The sequence below is a fragment of the Symphalangus syndactylus genome, chromosome 18, assembly GCF_028878055.3.
Source record: "Symphalangus syndactylus isolate Jambi chromosome 18, NHGRI_mSymSyn1-v2.1_pri, whole genome shotgun sequence".
Classification (NCBI taxonomy): domain Eukaryota; kingdom Metazoa; phylum Chordata; class Mammalia; order Primates; family Hylobatidae; genus Symphalangus; species Symphalangus syndactylus.
The window spans coordinates 109,330,840-109,350,281 of NC_072440.2; the positions used below are offsets into that span (position 1 = coordinate 109,330,840).

General features: G+C 45.1%; 1 long non-coding RNA gene across 5 annotated transcripts; it reads right to left on the reverse strand.

Annotated features, from left to right (window-relative positions):
* Positions 1-602: 602 nt before the first annotated feature.
* Positions 603-18,245, reverse strand: LOC129467722 (uncharacterized). Of its 5 annotated transcripts, none has more exons than XR_010116979.1 (3): positions 17,933-18,245; positions 13,868-17,836; positions 603-9,752 (listed from the first exon to the last, which is right to left on the reverse strand). It is a non-coding gene; the product is annotated as an uncharacterized lncRNA (long non-coding RNA). The 5 variants fall into 5 exon arrangements; XR_010116982.1 differs by having other exon boundaries at positions 13,868-14,624; positions 17,765-18,245; XR_010116980.1 differs by having other exon boundaries at positions 603-4,740; positions 13,868-18,245.
* Positions 18,246-19,442: the final 1,197 nt, after the last annotated feature.

The window sequence follows — 19,442 nt, forward strand, 5'->3', positions numbered from 1 at the left end:
TTCAAGCATGACAGCGTCATGAGGAAGAGGAGATGTAATTTATTGAGCGAACTTTTCTGAAAGACCACCTAAGCCAGGTATGCAGGAGACAACTGTGAGGTGCACAGGCATCCTAACCTCGGCGGTGGTGTGCCCTGGATCAGCAGGCCCTGTTGGCCACACCTTCTGTGGAGCCCTGTGTGCAGAGGCCTTGGATGGGGCCAGGCCTTCACTCCCTCTTTGGGGTACCCTTGAGGCCACCTCATGTCTCAGGACCTCAGTTTTCTCACTCCTAAACCGACCTGCTTGGGTAAGAATTTTTCAGTTACCTTTGGCTCCTTTGGCTCACAGTTCTCAGTTTAACAGGGCAGGGAAACGGTCAGTGAATGGGTGTGAGTTAAATGCTAGAAATACAGTTGACCCTTAGGCAACACAGATTTGAATTGGGCAGGTCCATTTGTACGTGGATTATTTTCCTCCCCTGCTACCCCAGAGACAGCAAGGCCAACCCCTCCTCTGCCTCCTCCTCAGCCTACTCAATGAGGATGAAGACCTTTATGATGATCCACTGCCACTTAATGAATAGTAAATATATTTTCTCTTTCTTTTGATTGTCTTAAAAATATTTTTTTAGCTTTATTGTAAGAATACATCTATAATACATAGTATATATATTTGTATAGCATGCAAAATATGTGTTAATTGACTGTTTCTGTTATCTGCAAGGCTTCTGGTGAACAGTAGGCTATGAGTAAAGGTTTGGGGAAGTCAAAAGTTATACATGGATTTCCTTTCCACTCTACATGGGGTCGGTGCCCCTGTGTCTTGCATTGTTTAAGGGTCACTGTAGTATTAAATAGTCTCAAGTCTTCTTGAAGAATGGGAGTACTTCAGAAAGTACTTGGAAAGGACATTTCAAAGCAAAGCTATGAGTCAGGTGGCTGCAGTGCTGGGGTCATGAGGTCCTTTTCAAAACTGGTGACAAATGATGAGCATTGTGTTGTCTTTGTGTGCGCACCAAAGGATGGTGCACCCCTCATTCTGCAGCTGCGTGCTGGGCACCTACTATGTGCAGGGAGCTGCTGGCAAAACTGAGGTAATTTCACATATGTGTCATGAGAATGAAGAGTGGTTCCGCAGTGCAGGGTCTACAAATCTACCCGTGACTTCAGGAATGAAGCTTAGAGAAGGGCACTGCCATTACATCCACAGGGCTGAAATTGAGCAGCAATCTCCTGGCACAGCACAGGAGGAGAGCCAGCACCAGGCTGCCCGACGTGCTACCTCCCTCCCCGCAGAATGCCACTGAGAGAGGCCTGAGCAGGAGCAGGGCAGCCCCAGCGATGGATGATTCCATCAGGTCCGGTGGCCCAGGAGCTTCTCTCATGCAGATGACAGGTCCTCGGCTCTCCATCCAGTCCCAGAGGGATGCGGGGAGAGTGGCAGGGACTTACAGGGTCTCAAGACAGTCATAAGAGGGGAGAAAGGGGAGGGATGGGAGGGGGTGAGGAAGGGTCTGATGGAGACCAGGGGATGAGACAAAGCAGCTTCTAAAAGGAGAGAGGTCAGAAAGCTAAGTGGGACTGTGCCTTTTGGGTGTTGTGGGAGGGGTGGCCTCGAGTTTCTAGAAACTGGTCGTCCAGGGAGCCAGTCATCAAAGTGGAGGTTTGACTGCTGGAAATATTTCAAAGGCAGAATCCAGGCCAAAAGGAGGAGGCCGGGAGTGGAGATCACTGGCTTTCCCACCGTGGGGTCTCAGCGAGGAGCAAGTGGGAAGGTGTGACTGTTGCGAGAGAGACCCTCAGTGAGCAGAGGCGCTGATTCGAAATTCCCTCGTTGGTGTCTGCCAAATCCTGCACAGGAGGCTGCAGAAGCCTGTGCCAGCCCAGGAACGTGTGGTTCACGATGTGATCAACAGTACAAAACAATGCTCCAGGCCTGTTTAGCTCATTAGCCTCGAACAGAGAAAATCAGGTGGCTGAATTTGAAGCGTGTGTGATAGACACTGGTGCCCCAGCCAGGGATGGTGGGTCTCAGGACAGGCCTGCACGGCCTGCTTCAGGCCAGCGTTGCCGACGGTGGGCGGACTCACCCTAGGCCTCATCAATCATGACCCCGTGGAACTTGGTCAGACAGGCGTGAAGCAAGATCCCCTTGTCCCTGAGGGGAGCAGCTCAGCATCTGGGTGAGAGGCCATCGCAGTGCAGACAGGCTGCAGAGGAGGCAGACACCAGCGGCTCGGTGGGGATGGTGGTCCCAGCACGCAGGTGCTCACGGCTCAGGCCTCGGGGGTGCTGGCTGGGCCAGATGTATGCAAGGGCCTGGGCAGCATCATTTCTGGAACTTTTGTTTTTTCTAATCTGGATGGTGGTTTAGTTTCAGGCTCTGTTATATAAGGTTTTTTCATTCTTTTTTTTTTTTTTAAATTGATGATTTGCTTTCTTTAACATACTTATTTCCAGGTGCAGAAGTTCAAAAAAAAGTTTTAAGTTGAAGAACATATTGACACCTATAATAGAAATATATTTAATAATATATATTAAGAACAATGAAATCATAAAATATAGTTTTAATCCTTTTATGCAGGAAGAGGCCTTGGTAGTTGAGCCAGCCCTGGCATTTGCTGGTGAGAGACATGGCAGCCACACTGCAGGGCAAGGGGCATGGGTCAGAGGCAGGGGTCTGGGTTCAGGTCCCATCAGGACGCTGTCCACGGTACGATGGTGCACGTGTGGTCTAGCACAGCCACAACACTGACCTCTTACCGTTGTTGTGGAAATTAGTTGAATACAGACACACACAGGCACACACATGTACATGCACACATATACATGTGTGCACACGTACATGTGTGCACATGCACACACACACACACGCACAAGCTCCTGGGATATGTGGACATGTGAAGCTCGGGGTGAAGCTGTGGTTCCACCTCGCCTTTAGTACTTTGATGAGGCTGCCTCTGACAGGAGTTTGCACAGAGCTGTCCATAACGGGAGGGTGGCTTGGGAGCACGTTGAATGGTGGGGGTCTCAGAAGAGACATCCTCTCAAGGCCTGCGGACTCTGGCTGGGTTGGTTTCTGCCAATGGGGGTGATGCTGGGGCGGATCTGTCTCTAGCAAACGGAGCCCCCACAGGATTGCCTGATTCCTAGGAATCGTCTGTGGCTTTGCCAAGATAAAAAAATAAAGCCCTGGTGTGCAGTTGCCTATTTCCTCCCTGGAGTTCTCTACGGTGCAAACCACTTTCCTCCCATTGGCATGACTTGTTCCACCAATTTTCTGGGTGTTTTGGAAAATGTGGGGGATTTCTGGATAAATGTTGTGCAATTCGTAGCTTCGGGACTTGGGCCTTGCTTTGTGAAGCAGCTCTGTGGGTGGGAATTTTGACACCCGTGTGCAGGTGGGAAATCAAAGTCAGGGAATTGGGGCCTCTCTCCTGGCAGCCAGGGTGGAACTTCAGGGGCTTGAAGGATTGGTGCTTCTGTTCCGCAACCACATTCTGTCAGTCACTCTTTCTTTGGGATGATCAGATGTGTAATTGCCTGAGTTTTGTGCCCCTGGAATGATAGCAGTGAAGGTAAAACTCGAGTTCCGGCCTTCACCTGCTGCATAATTTTGTGAGACTGGTGCCATGGACACTCTCAGTTCTGACTTCAAAGGTCTCTGTAGACAGCTGCATAGAAACTTGGAAGTCATCGTCCTCTTACAGCAGGATTTTCCTGCCCAAACAGCCATTCAAGCCCCTCTTTCTCATTCCTTCTCCCCTCCCACCTCTAACCCACCCACCTGTGCTGAGTGGTAGGAACAGGACAGGACCTCCCGGGTGGTCCATGAGACACACAGTGAAATGCTGCTGGTTACTGTTCCCACAGCGATGCTGAGGGCAGGAATGCCACTGACCAGGAAACTGGGCCTCCTAAGTTCTGGGGTGAGGAGGGGCGCGCCACTCCTGTCACTGCTGGGCAAACAAAAATGCTTCATTCGGGGAGCCCCCTGGTTATCCTAGGAAAGCACCAGAGACCAGGGAGATGCTGGATGCAATATGACTTGCAATAAAAATAAAAATAGCCAAAATTGTATTTATGACTTCAGTGGTATAAAGAGAAACATTCATATGATACATTAAAATACTTTCTCCAAACTAATAATCTTTTTTAGTCTTCTGAGTTAACAAATACTGTGACCCTAAGCCCTGGACCTCCTGTGCTGGATGATGAGTCAGCCCTGACTGGTCCAGATCCTGGGGAAACAGTCTGAATAAATGAGAAATGGACAAGTGGCTTTTAATAACTTACCCATTTCCCATAATAAAAATAACAATGTCCATAACAAAAGAGTAATGTTGATATATCAAGGAATAAATTACCTTGTCTGCCAGTAGGACTTATGGTGCTTTGCCAGGATGTTTTTCCCAAGTTTAAAATAGAAATGGTTGTTGGTGAGCTGTATGATGCCATCTCACATTGAATGGCTTCTCTATTTTCCTGACCCCAACATGTATCCTAGTGAGAGAAACAGACTGCCCTGATTATCCACTGAATTCCCAGAAGTGCTTACCGGAGGCTCACCTGTTGTTTTCAGTGAGAAGTTTCTTTGGAAGAAGACTTGTGTGTGGTTTCTCACTCTGTGTGTGCAGCAGATGTCTGGATCCAAGCGCTGGGAAGCCTAGGTCATTTGTCATGGGCTGGTGACATGGGCTAGTGACATTTGAAGGGCTTTGGCAAGCCGTTCACCCCCTGGCCCTGGTGTCTTAGGAATCTGTAAAATGTATGATGTTCATGGCTCTGATACTGCAGTGGATCTTATCAGAAGTAAAAGTGACCTATGAGATAACACACAAGCATCTGCTTTGTAAAGAATAGAGTGTGTCTGATGTTATCATGAGATGATAATTTAGTAGCCACTTAGTAGGTAACTTGTCTGGACCTTTGAATACCAGGCTGGTTCACAGAAATATAGGAATGAAAGACGATTGGAATAGGTCTGCACACAACTAAATGGTAGGCAAGCTAACAGTATAATCGAAAGGGAAATTGTGTTCCCTCCTGGGCCTGCACTTTGTGGCTTTACCCTGAGTTCAGGTGGGGAGCATTAGAAGCAAATCTGCATCCCCTATACTGAGAAAAACAACAACCCCATGGCGAGAGAGGGAAGGTGCTCAGTAAACTTCAGTTTGCTGACAGTCTGGTGTTTGTACTGGACCAGCTATCCTGGCTCACATCAGAAACCCATGTCTTCCCTCAGAATGATGAGAAGACCCAAGGAAATTTGTCACTTAGTGCCATGTCAGAGCTTGACTGATGGGGCACACTTAGACTTTAATGCCTATGGCATCTTTTGCAGTTGTGGGTGTGAGGGAGGATAGAAGGAGAGAAGAATTCTTTGAGGGATTGGGTTTAATGATGTAAGAAAGCATTTTAATGATGAGAAGGCTGCTTTCAGAACTCAAAGAACTATCTGAGCCCATTGAAAACTCCAGCCCTCTCTGGCAACAGCCGTTCTGTCACACCTAAGTAGTGAAAAAAGGAAAAAAGAAAGGCTAAGAAGCACTTGTGAAGGTCACAGTCCAGGAACATGGACTCACTAAAAGACTGAGACCTCATCTTAGGGTCACGGAAGGCTTCTCTTCCTGATACCTTATGATGATATCAACTAGGCTTCTGTGTAATAACAGGAGATTACATTGAAAAGAACTGTGTGCCTCAGATGTTATCTAAGTAGGAGGCTTTAGGGAAACCTACAGACAACAGCAAAGGCAAAAACAAGGACACTAAAGAAAAATTTAGCCTCTGAAATTGCAGCTATATTAGAGTCAACACAGCCCAACTCCTCGACAGATAAACATAAAACTTCACACTGAAGGTAAGAAACTATTTATGTCAGGTTTATTTATGTGATGCATCATGTCCACTTTTAAGAAAAAAAATACAAGGCATGCTAAAAGGCAAAAATCACAGTTTCAAGAGAAAAACTAACCACCAGAACCAGACTCAGATATGGCAGAGATTTGGGAATTATCAGACTTGGAATTTAAAACATCTATGATAAATATTTGAACGATTCTAATGGATAAAGTAGACAGCATGCAACAACAGTTGGGTAATGTAAGCAGCGATGGAAGCTCTAAGAAAGAAGCAAAAGGGATTACTAGAAATCAAATACTTTGTAACAGAAATGAAGAATGTCTTTATGGGCTCATCAGTAGACTAGACTCAGTTGAGGAAAGAATCAGTGACTTTGAAGATATGTCGCTAGAACCTTCCTAAAATGAAAAGCAAAAAGAAAAAAACATGAAAAAAAAATCAAATAATTATGGGACAATTACGAAAGGTGTGTGGTTTAGTCCATTATCATGCTGCTATAAGGATATACCCAGGATTGGGCAGTTTATAAAGGAAAGCAAGTTTAATTGACTCACAGTTCCGCAGGGCTGGGGAGGCCTCAGAAAACTTACAATCATGGTGGAAGGAGAAGCAAACATCCTTCTTCACATGGTGACAGCAAGGAGAAGTGCAGAGTGAATGGGGGGAAAGCACCTTATAAAACCATCAGATCTCATGAGAACTCAATTGCTATCATGAGAACAGCAGCATGGGGGTAACTGCCCCCATGATTCTACTACTTCCCATTGGGTTTCTCCCATGACATGTGGAGATTATGGGAACTAAAATTCAAGATGAGATTTGAGTGGGGACACAGCCAAATCATATCAGTGTTACATGTGCAAACTGGGGATATCAGCAGGGGAAAAACAGAAACAGGAGAAATATTTGAAGTAATATTGGCTAAGAATTTTCCAGAATTAATGGTAGACATCAAACCACCAATCTAAGAAGCCTACAGAGAAGCCAGGATAAACACTATATCAGACTTCTCTTTAGAAACATAGTTTCTAAATGCAAGCAAGAAGAGTGTGGATAATATATTTAAAGAGCTGAAAGAAAAACATACCAACCTCAATTCTGTGTGCAGTGAAATTATCCTTCAAAAGTGAAGTAGAAAGAGCTTCTCAGACAAACAGAAATTGAGGGAATTTGTCTCCAGTTGACCTACTTTGTAAGAAATGTTAAAAGAAGTTCTTCAGAGAGGAGGTAAATGATATAGGCCAGAAACTCAGATATAATAAGAAAGGAGGAGTCTTAAGGAGGGAATAAATACAGGTAAAAATAAATCATTTGTTTTGTAAAAATTCTTAATTAACTGATAACAGTTTTGTCAAAATAATATTAATAATATATTGATTATAACTTATAGACAGTGAATTGAGTATCAGCAAAATAATAAACCAAGAGGGGAAGAATCAGGAGTGCTCTGTTATAAGGCACCTACACTACTCATCAGGTAGCATAGAGTTATTTGAAAGCAGGGTTATATTAGTTGTAAGTGTACACTGTAAACTTTAGGGCAATCTCTGAAAAAAATTTAAAAAGAAGTATAATTAATGGAAAAGTGAAATCATAAAATACTCAAAACAGAGAAGATGAAAAACAACAAAGAACAGTGTAACAAACTGTTTCAAATACAGTAGATACTAATCAAACTTTATCAATAACCACCTTAAATGTGAATGGTTTAAATATACCAATTAAAAGATACTGACTGAACTATACATTCAATACAAGAAACTTACTTTAAATATAACAAAGATAGATTAAAAGTAAAGGCGTGGAGAAAGATATATCATGCCAACACTAATCAAAAGAAAGCTGGAGTAACTACTTTAATTCCAACTAAAGTAGACCACAGAGCAAGGAACACTATCAGAGTTGAAGAGAGGCATTGTATAATGATAAAGAGGCAATTCTCCAAGAAGACATAACAATCTTTAATGTGTATGCACCTAAAGACAGAGCATCAAAATACACGAGGGAAAAACTTGCAGAACTGCAAGGAGAAATAAGTAAATCCATTATCATAGTTGGAGACTTCAACACCCTTCTATTAGAAATGGACAGATCCAACAGGCAGAAAATCAGAAAGGAGATAGTTGAACTGAAACAGCTCCATCAATTGATATTGATAGAATGAAATTGATATTTATAGAATATTTCATCCAACAACAGCAGAGTACAAGTTCTTTTCAGGTTCACGTGGAAGGTTCACTGAGATAGACCACATTCTGGGCCATAAGACATATCTTCACAAATTAAAAAAAAAATAGAAATTATATAAGTGTGCTTTCAGACTACAGTAAAATTAAACAAAACAAAATCAATAACAGCTAGATAGCTGTAACATCCCCCAAATATTGAAATTTAAAAATGCACTTCTAAATAGCATATGAGGCAAAGAAGTCACAAAAGAAATTTAAAAATATTTTGAAATAGATGAAAATGAGAATACAATTTATCAAAATGAGTGGAATGCAGTGTAAACAGTGTGTAGAGGAAAATTTATACCATTGAACATACATATTTAAAAAATAAAGATCTAAACTCAATAATCTAAGCTTTCACCTTATGAAATTAGAAAAAAGCAAACTAAATCTAAAGTAAGCAGACGAAACAGGCATAATAAAAATTAGAGCAGAAATACATAAGTCCTCACAAATACCATTGCGACTTCAAGTGAAACAACATATGATGAAAACACTTTTTTTTTCCTCATCAACTTTGTAACAAAATGATGTTGAATGAAATGGTATCAGTCCAGGATGCGAGGTACGTGACTTTGCTGAAAGTTGCAGTTTCTGAGAACTAACCAATGACATAAAATGAGAACTTCCTATAAAAGAAACTGAAAACAGAATAATAGACAAAATCAACAAAACCAAATGCTAGTTCTTTGAAAAGCTAATACAATTGGTAAAGCTATAGTCAGGCTAACTTAGAGAGAGAGAGAGAGGATACAAATTACTAATATCAGAAATGAAGGCGAAGCTATCACTGCTGATCCCATGGACATTATAAGGGTAACAGAGGACTATTACAAGCAACTTTATGCCACAAATTTGATAACCTAGATGAAATGGTTCAACTACTTAAATGGCACAATCTGCCAAACTCACACCAGAAGAAATAGGCAATCTAAATAGGTCTACTAAATAAATTGAATCAATAATTAATAATCTTTCAAAACAGAAAACACTAGGTCCAGATGGGTTCACTTGTGAGTTCTACCAAATATTTGAGGAAGAAATACCAATTCTCTACAATATTGAAGCAGAGAGAACATTTCATAACCCATTATATGAGTCAAGCATTACTCTAGTATCTAAACCAGATACAGTCATTACAAGAAAGGAAAACTAACTCATATCTCTCATGAACACAGATGCAAAAAATTCCCAACAAAATATTAGCATATTTAGTCTAACAATGTATACAAAATTATATATCATGACCAAGTGGGATTTGTTTCAGGTATGCAAGGCTGATTCAACATTCAAAAATTAATGAATGTAATACATCACATCAACAGGCTAAAGAGGAAAAATCATTTGATCATATCAACAGATGCAAAAACATCATTTGACCAAACTAGGAATAGAGGATGCACTCATTTTCTAGGGATGCTCTAACAGTACCACAGACTGGGCCATCTTCTTCCTCTGTCCTCACACGGGCTTCCTTCTGTACATGTCTGTGTCCAAATTTACTCTTATATTGGATTAGGGCCCACCATAGTGAACTCTCTTTAACTTAATTACCTTTTAAAAGAGCCTATCACCAAATATAGTCACATTCTAAAGTACTGGATATTAGGACTTCAACATATGAATCTTAAGAGATGACATAATTCAGTCCATAACAGAAGGAAACTTCCTCGACCTAAAAGAACAAAAGAACATCTATAAAAACCAACTGACAAAACCAACTACGACTGCTCTGATGAAAGAGATCAAAGAATAGCTAAATAAAATTGATATTAATGTACAAAACGACTAAACGTTGTTAAAATGTCAGTTTCTCCAGCATGGTCCATAGATTCGACGCAATCCCAATCACTTTGTTGAAACCAACAAATTGGTTTTAAATTTTGTTTATTTCTTTAGAGAGAGGGTCTTGCTCTGTTGCCCAGGCTGGAGTGCAGTGGCATGATTGTAGCTCATTGTAACCTTGAACTCCTGGGCCCAAGCAATCCTCCTGCCTCAGCCTCTCCAGTAGCTAGGACTACAGGCACATGCCACCATGCCCAGATAATTATTATCTTTTGTTTGTAGAGATAGGATCTTGCTATGCTGCCCAGGCTAGTCTGGAACTCCTGGCCTCAAGCAATCTCCCTGCCTTGGCTGCCCAAAATGCTGGGAATTATAGGCATAAGCCACTGTAAAAACCTTCCATACAGATTTTAAAAACTTGTCCTGGTTTTAAAATGTGTATGGCAAGGCAAAAGATCCAGAATAGCCAATACCATATTAAAGAAGTATAAAGGTAGAAGACTGACACTACCTGACTTTAAACTTACTATTAAGCTAAGCAATTCAGTACATGCAGTGTTGCAAATGAATGGACAAATATATCAATGGAACAGAACAGACAGCCCAGAAATAGACCCACACACATGTAGAGTCAACAAAGCAGAAAAGGCAATTCAATGGTGAAATTACAGTTTTGTCAACAAATGGTGCTGGAAAAAATGGACATCTCCATGCAAGAAGACAAAAAAATAAATAAATCTAGACGGAGACCTTGGAGCCCTCACAACAATTAAGTCATGAGGGATCACAGACCTACATGTAAAAAGCAAAACTAAAATAATTTCGAGAAAATAAAATAGAAGAAAATCTAGGTGAAATTAGGTTTCATGATGAGTTTTAGATATAATACCTAAACCATCATCCATTAAAGAAAAATTGATGTTAGACTTTGTTAAAATTAAAACTTCTGCTCTATGAAAGACATTGTTAAGAGAATGAAAAGACGAACCACAGACAAGGAGACAATATTGGCAGAAGTCATATTTCTAATGTCTTTTTGGACTTGTATTCAAAATATACAAAAAAACCCCCTCAGCAATAAGAAAACAAACAACCTAATTAAAAATTTGGCAAAAAATCTGAACATGCACCTGATCAAAGATTTACAGATGGCAAATATGCATATGAAAGATACTGAACATCATATGCCATTAGGGAATTGTAAATTTTAAAACAATATGACACCATTATACACCTATTTAGAATGGCTAAAATCCAAAACGCTGACAGCCCCAAGTGCTGACAAGGGTATGGAGCAGTGGAGACTCTCCTTCTTTGCTGGTGGGAATGCCAAATGGTACGGCCACTTTGGAAGACAGCTGGGCAGTTTCTTACCAAACCAAACATTCTCTTACTAGATGGTTGCTATTTACCAAATGCATTGAAAACTTACAGCCTCACAAAATCCTATACACAGGCGTTCAGAGCAGCTTTGCTTATACTTACCAAAAATTAAAAGCAAAAATGGAGAGAAGACATGTCCTTTGATAGGTGAATTGATAAACTGTAGCCCCTCAGTACAATGTAATATGACTGAGCAATGAAAAGAAGTGAGCCCGCCGCCATGAAAAGACAAGGAGGGGCATCTGACATCATCACTAAGTAAAGGCAGCCAGCGTGAAAGGGCTAGATGCCGTAGGATTCCAATGGTACAGCATTCCGGAAAAGGCACGACTGTGGAGATGGTGAAAAGCTCAGGGGTTCAGTGTGTAGGGGTGGTGTGTGGAAGGCAATTCTTAGGGCAGCAGAACTATTCTGTATGATTCTGTAGTGGTGGATACATGACATTGTATATTTGTCAAAATCCATAGACAAACAAGGAGTTTGTCCTAATACATACACAACAAAAAAAATCCATACACAACAAGGAGTGAGCCCTAATGCAAGCTCTGGCTGTGATTAGTATCATGTATCAATACTGGCTTATCAATTGTAAGGAACTTACCTCACTAATGGTAGATGCCAACAATATGGGAGTGGGCAGTGGTGTGGGGAGACAGCACATAAGGAAACAATCAGTACTTTCAGCTCAATTCTGTTGCCCAAAACTGCTCTAAATAAATACAGTTTATTAACTTAAATAAAAACCTCTCTAGTTCTGCAACCCAAGAATAAAACTCTACGTATTTAGGTATGTTTTCTTCAAGTATTTTTCTAGGTGAATTTTTTTTTTCTTTTTTTTTGAGACAGAGTCTTGCCCTGTCGCCCAGGCTGGAGTGCAGTGATGCGATCTTGGCTCACTGCAACCTTCACCTCCCAGGTTCAAGCGATTTCTCCTTGGTCTCCTGAGCAGTTGGGAGTACAGGTACCCACCACTATGCCTGGCTAACTTTTGTATTTTTAGTAGATACAGGGTTTCACCATATTGGCCAGGCTGGTCTCAAACTCCTGACTTTGTGATCCGCCCGCCTCGGCCTCCCAAAGTGCTGGGATCACATGTGTGAGCCACCGTGCCTGGTCGTAGAATTTTAATGATTCAGTTGGACTTAGTATTGGATATGTTGACTCGTAATCTAATGTATTGCTTTCCAATAAATCTTATAATAAATGTTAAGTATTCTGCCATGTCACTATTCTATTAAGACATGGTTATTAATGGCTACCTAATATTCTGTTATATGAATGATTTTTATGGATTGAAGTTTAGAATGCTTTTATCATTAACATTCTTCTATATAAGTCCTTCTGTAGGTTTTCAATGATTTCCTTTAATAAGTGTTTATTATTTTATTATTAAAGTGGAATGACTGGATCAAAAGGGATCAACATTTTAAGGCTTTTGATGCATGATGCATGGTGCAGTTTCGCCTTCATTTTTTTTTTTTTTTTTTTTTGAGATGGAGTCTCACTCTGTCACCCAGGCTGCAATGCAGTGGTGTGATCTTGGCTCACTGCAAACTCCGCCTCCTGGGTTCACACCATTCTCCTGCGTCAGCCTCCCCAGTAGCTGGGACTACAGGTGCCCACCACCACACCTGGCTAACTTTTTGTATTTTTAGTAGATTTGGGGTTTCACCGTGTTGGCCAGGATGGTCTCAATCTCCTGACCTCGTGATCCGCCCGCCTCGGCCTCCCATAGTGCTGGGATTACAGGCGTGAGCCACTGCGCCCGGCCTCATCTTCATTTTTACCAACTTGCATCTTCTCCAAGTTGTGAAATTTTAGAGAGTAGAATGGGTGGAAGTGCTGATTAAAATTCGTCAACACAAACTCATTTCAGTCCAGCCAGCGGTAGGTGAGCAGCTGCTATTTGCTGAGAATGCTGCTAAGTGCAGAGGACCTGAAAATGGGCAGGAGGAGGTCTGTGTCCTTGCCTTGCCCAGCGTGGTGGGAGACTCATGTAGAATGGTGTGCCCTGCATCCCATGGGGCACGGGGAGGGCCAGCGAGGGGCTTGGCAGACAGGAGGCTTCAGCTGGGCTTTGGAGGAAGAGCTTATGCTTGGAGGGTGTTCTAGGCGGCGGGAACAGTGTGGGCAAAGGTGCGGTGTCAAATGCTGCACCGTGTGTGGCTCTGGAGGCTCAGCACGAGGCTGGAAGTGGCCTGTGGGGCTGGGGACAGGGATTGACTTTACACAGTGTCTAAACAAGTTTTAGGGTTTCGGGGGGTTCATAAAATATTTTAGTGGATAAATGACGTGGCCAAAGCTGTGAGGTTTTTTTTTAACCTTTTGTTTAGAAAATTTCAAACACATACAAAAGAATAGTAAATTGAACCCCCAGGGTCCCACAGCCGGCTTCAACAATCACTAACACACGGCTGACCCCACTATGTTTAGCCCCTTCCTACCTCCCTCCCCACAGGTCATTCTGCAGCAAACCCATCCTTGCCCGTTTTAGAACAACTCTCGATCAGGTAAGGATACTGGCGTAAAAAAAAAAAAAAAACACACACTACCATGGTGACACCTTACATGAGTAACAATAATTTCTCATCATTGTCTGTCTAGCTCAAGCTGCAAACTTACCTGTGTCACAATTGGTTTGTTTGGATCAGGTACAAAAGAGGTGCAAACACCTGCTTTGATTCTTCTCCGGTTTGATCTGGACCTTCCTTCTCTGTCCCAGGGTCTTCCCATCTGGTAGGAGACTCAGCTCCCAGGTCGCTTGGTGGTGCTGGGTCGCTGCCGGAGCTGACGAGGCCAGGCACCCACCACTGGATGCCCTCATGTGCCTGGCGTGGCACCCGGGCCAGTGTGGGCCACTGTCCTTCGTGAGTCCCCATGTGGCCTCTGTTTCCTGGCCACCACCTCCCAACACCAGATGGGTGGGGAAGGGCCGGCCCATGGCTCAGCATGCTTGGTTATCATGTTGGGGTCCATATGGGTACCTTGTTACTACTTTTGTTGAAGATGCCGTCTGAGGGTTTCTAGTTTTGCTATGCAAGTTGCTCTGTTTTAGTGAGAACTTACAGGAGTTTGAAAAATGGCACAATGACAAGCACCTTGCCTCTGCCATTTAGATGTATGCTTCAGAGGAACTGTGAGCAATGTGTCACGGGGACGTGAGGGACGCTGCTGGGAGCACTGTGGGGTGAGGTGGTGTGGCTGGTGCAACAGCATCTATGAGGGGATGCTGAGGCTACAGCTTGGGGTGGGAAGGCATGAACCCTAAAATACACAGGATACAAACTCTCCAGACTTGGCGGTTACTTCAGTGCTTGATTTTGTCGTTTGCTTGATGACATCTTCATTCAACACATACTGGTTGATCACCTTGCATCACCTCACAGGAGTCAGACATTGGGAATAAAAGAGAAAATAAGACAGATTTTGTTTATTTTTATTTGTGGAATGCCAATATGTGCTTTCCTGTGTTACAATCATGGTTGTTAATAGTACATTATAAGCTAGAGGACATTCTTAATATTTTTAAGAAACAGAGTTAAACACGATTGCTACAACTCTCTCTGTGCTCTCTGCCACAAGCTCTGTGCTCTGTGGGCTCCATGGTGCAACCCCTCCCTGCCCACCTCACCCCTCTGGCCTCCATGTCTTAGTCCTGGTCATGGGTTCTTCTCTTCCACGGCCTCCTTACTTTATCCTGGAACACTGCATTTCTCACCCTAAGAGCACTGGTCCTATAAGTGCTTGTAGTTTAAACTTTCCTTCTGGCTTATGGCTTCCAGACCTAGAGATCAGCCCCAAACTGCCCTAACATTTAAAGCAGCCTGTTCATTCCTTGTTAGTCAGCTGGGTGTCCTGCAGGACTTTAAATTTACATCCAAAACCAAACTCATTACCTTCCTCCAAATCGGCTTCTCTTGTTACCTTCCAGTTGCCTGAGCCCAAGCCTGGAGCCAGCACAAGCTCTGTGTCCTCCCTTCACATCCTCTTGTCCCCTCCATCCCTCACATGTTCCTTAAGTCCCACGTCCAGCTGATTTTAACCCCCATGTATGTCTTGCCTCCTTTGTCTTCCTAAGCCGACCACCAATGGCCTGGTTTAGAAGCCCATCACACCCAGGCAGACTGCCTCGAGAGCCACATGATCTTCCACACCGAGTCCCACCTGCTTAGGTCCACTCTGCACACAGCAGCCAGGGTGGGCTGCTGACACCATTGTCTCTCCAGATCTCTTGTTGACAAAGCACCAGCTCCATTCACATCATGCATTGGGTGAACCATAAATTTCCTTCCTTGGATCACAGAAGAACCCTGGAGTGGACTGCTTTCCCTCCACTTGAGCCTCCATTCCTGCCATGCCCACCCTGGTGCTCATTCCCTGGTCACCAGGAGCTTCAGGACCCCTGCCTCCTGCTTGCACAAGCTCCTCTCCCTTGCTCACCACCCCTGACTCCCTTCCCACACTGGCTCATCCCCGACTTTCACACACTGCACCTTCTCAGGCATCACACTCTGCACCCTCCAAGACTTCACACCCTGCACTTCCCCAGGCTTCACACCCTGCATCCTCCCAGAATTCACACCCTGAATCCTCCCCTACCTTCACACCCTGCACCCTCCCAGGTTTCACGCCCTGCACCTTCCCGAACTTCACACCCCGTACCCTCCCAGAGTTCACACCCTGCAACCTTGCAGGATTCACACTCTTCACCCTCCCAGGCTTCACACCCTTCACCCTCCCAGGCTTCACACCCTGCATCTTCCCAGAGTTCACACCCAACACCTCCCCAGGCTTCACACCCTGCACTCTCAGAGACTTAACACCCTGTACCCTTCCGAGCTTCACACCCCACACTCTCCCAGAGTTCACACCCTGCACCCTCCAAGGCTTCACACTCTATTCCCAGGATTCATGCCCTACACCCTCCCAGGTTTCACACCCTGCACCCTCGCAGGATTCACACGCTACACCTCCCCAGCTTCACACCCTGCACCTTCCCAGAGTTCACACCCACCACCTCCTCAGGCTTCACACCCTGCATCCTCCTAGAGTTCACACCTGACACCCTCACAGGCTTCACACTCTACACCCTCCCAGGATTCACACCCTACACGCTCCCAGGTTTCACTCCCTGCAACCTCACAGGATTCACACTCTACACCCTCCCAGGCTTCACACCCTGTACCTTCCCAGAGTTCACACCCAACACCTCCCCAGGATTCACACCCTGCACCCTCCCAGGCTTCACACTCTACACTCTCCCAGGATTCATGTCCTACACCCTCCCAGGCTTCACACCCTACACCCTCCCAGGCTTCACACCCTGCACCCTCCCCAACCTTCACACCCTGCAGTACCCCAGGCCTCACACCCGACACCCTCCCATGTGTCACACATGCACTCTCCCAGCCTTCACACCCAGCACCTCCCCAGGCTTCATACCCTGCACCCTCCCAGACTTTACCCCCTGCACTCTCCCAGGCTTCATACCTGGCACCATCTCAGGTGTCACACCTGTACCCTTCCAGGCTTCCACACCCTGCACTCTCCCAGGCTTCACACTCTGCACCCTCCCTGGCCCCAGGAAGTTTTTCCTGAATGGGCCAGGGGGCCTGGTGCCCTGCCAAGCTCTCATACATCTGTGCCCATCTCTAAGGTAGAACCTACCTAACTCGCCTGTCGCCTTAGGAAACACAGGGCTCTCTTTGAGGACTGTGCTCTCTTAGGAGAGGCTGCATCAAAACCCACACCCATCTGTTTATCTTCAGTGCCTGGCACACCGAAGAACAAATGATGAACGTCCCACAAAGGTTTGCTGAACTCAGCCTGGGGTAAACAACTCAAAGAAGGTCAAGAGCTAGAGCTGTTGCCAAATCTCAATCAGCACAGCCCACCACAGGACAGCCACTAACTTTGCGACATTGATTCAGAGCCTGCTATACTCCACCACATAGCTGCTACAAACCACTGCCTGTTCTGGGGGCTGTTATCACATACCTGCCTCCCCAGACTAGAAACTCTGGGATCAACACCTGCCTTACGCATCTCTGCACCTCCAGGCCCCTGCCCTGTGCCTGGCCTAGAGCACCCGCACGTATATGCTCACAGAGTCAGAGCCACAATGATTGGTGCATCCCAAAGTTGCCCTTTCTCTTTGCATCTTCATGCAGACAAGAGGAGGAATCACTTCCGTCATCAGTGACACTTGGTGTGGGAGCTGCCCTGGGTCCATTAGCAGGATTGACATTCATGCCACCTCCCTCCCGGATGACTTGGATCAGGCACCGGCATTTCCCGAGCGGCGACCTCAGGGTTCTAATTGCTGCCACCTTCAACCCACCCTGACTCCATCACAGCCCGGCAGGTGCCATGCTCACAACTCAGGAGTGACAGCCACGTTTGACATGGAGGCCTGGTAACTTCTCTGCACTGCATTCCACCCATGATTACATAATTAATATCCGACACAGTTCACTCACTGACACCCAATCTGCTGCACCTCCAGACGTTGCTACTTACGGCTCAATCTTTGCAGGATTCATTAGGTTTGGTTGTTCATAGAGTCTGCTTAATTTCTAGCTATGCCCTGTCCTGTTAGAAAAAAATTATAATCTGTAACAATTACACAGTTCAGTTGTTTAACGGAAAGTAGATTTGTCATAATTCTTTTGCAAAAAATGGCTTCACCTCCAGAGAATGCATCGCGTTCCTGCAGTCCCTGCAGTGGCCCTGAGGCTCCCACGGCTCCCAGCTGCAGAGGATCCAGCCTCGCATCGTTCACCACACCCAGTTTCTTCCTCCACCAGGGGAGTCTATCCCTGAACAAGTGCTGGTGGAGCATTTTATGTGGAAAGTCACTTACGATGGACATTAAACGAGCTATGTGCAGAAAGGACTCCATGCCCAAGTAGGTTGGAGAGAGATTCAATTTTAAAACGAAATATATATATTTAGGGCAATGCTTATCAAAGATTTACTATGCAAAGTCTCAATATTTGGGACTTCCTGAGAGGGGAGTACAAGGTGCAGTTCTGAGCAAACCTGCCTGTCTCCGGAAGTCCCTCCCCCTTTGCCTTAGGACAGCTGGTGGGACTGGCTCTGGGCATCTCTCGGGACCTGGCACTGAACTCTCTCCACTCACGTTCAGAGGGAGACACAACACATAAGCAATGATGGTGCATCCTCCTCCACCATGGAGGGTCCTTTCAGCAAAAAGAAGTATCTCATTCATTCATTTGTCCACCTGGTACTTCCTGAGCCACTTCTATGTGCCTGTGGGAGATGTTTTAGGCTGGCTTCTCTGGAGGCTCTCTGAAGCAGAGGTCTGTGTGCAAGCGTGCATCAGGCAAGTGCTTCCTGAGGAAGTCTGTGAGACAGCAGAGGATGCAGTTGGAGGTGGAGAAAGCCAAATGCAGGGTGACTGAGGCAGAGCCCTGTGGAGGGTGGCTCCAGCTGAACCAGCCAGGCCCTAGCAGGCCAGGCATATGCGGTTCCTCTGAGGACTGGGATGGGCTCCTGTACCTCTGTAGGAAGGTCTGAAAGGCAGAAGCCAGAAGGAAAGTTTAAACTACAGGCACTTGGAGGACCAGTGCTCTTAGGGTGAGAAACACAGTGTTCCCAGGGCATGAGGTGCAGGCTCCCAAGCGTTCTCGGCTCTGCACTAGAGAAGCAGCAGGCCCAGGAGCCCCAGAAGGCCTCTGAGAATGACCTGCAGCCCCAGTAGCAGCTGGGGGACATGTACCGTGGTGGGTGCCTTCACCCTGCCCTGCCTGTCTCAGCTGCTGTGCTCAGAAACTCGGTTCATCTTCTCACCCCAGTCAATCTTCAAGTTGGCCTTAGCACAGCATCTGGCATAGAGTAAGTGAGTGACCAGGGTTTTGAGGGAATGAATGAATGAATGATGATGGAATGGATAGACAAGTCCATCGTGTTGCACCTGTGGTGAATGCCTCCCATAGCTCCCTAATGGGAGAGGCAACAGAGCCGCTTTGCATTGGGAGCAGTGCCTGAAGACAGACTACCAACCGATTGCACGTCCTTATTCCCCATGTGACCTCGAGCAAGGGCCTTAGTGTCTGCTTCTGTTCTCTCACCTGTGAAGGAAGCATTCAGTGAGTGACTCCTGGAAAGAACTCAGAAGAGCAGATACTCAGCAGACACCAGCACGACCATCACCTCCCCTCATCCAAAAAGAAAC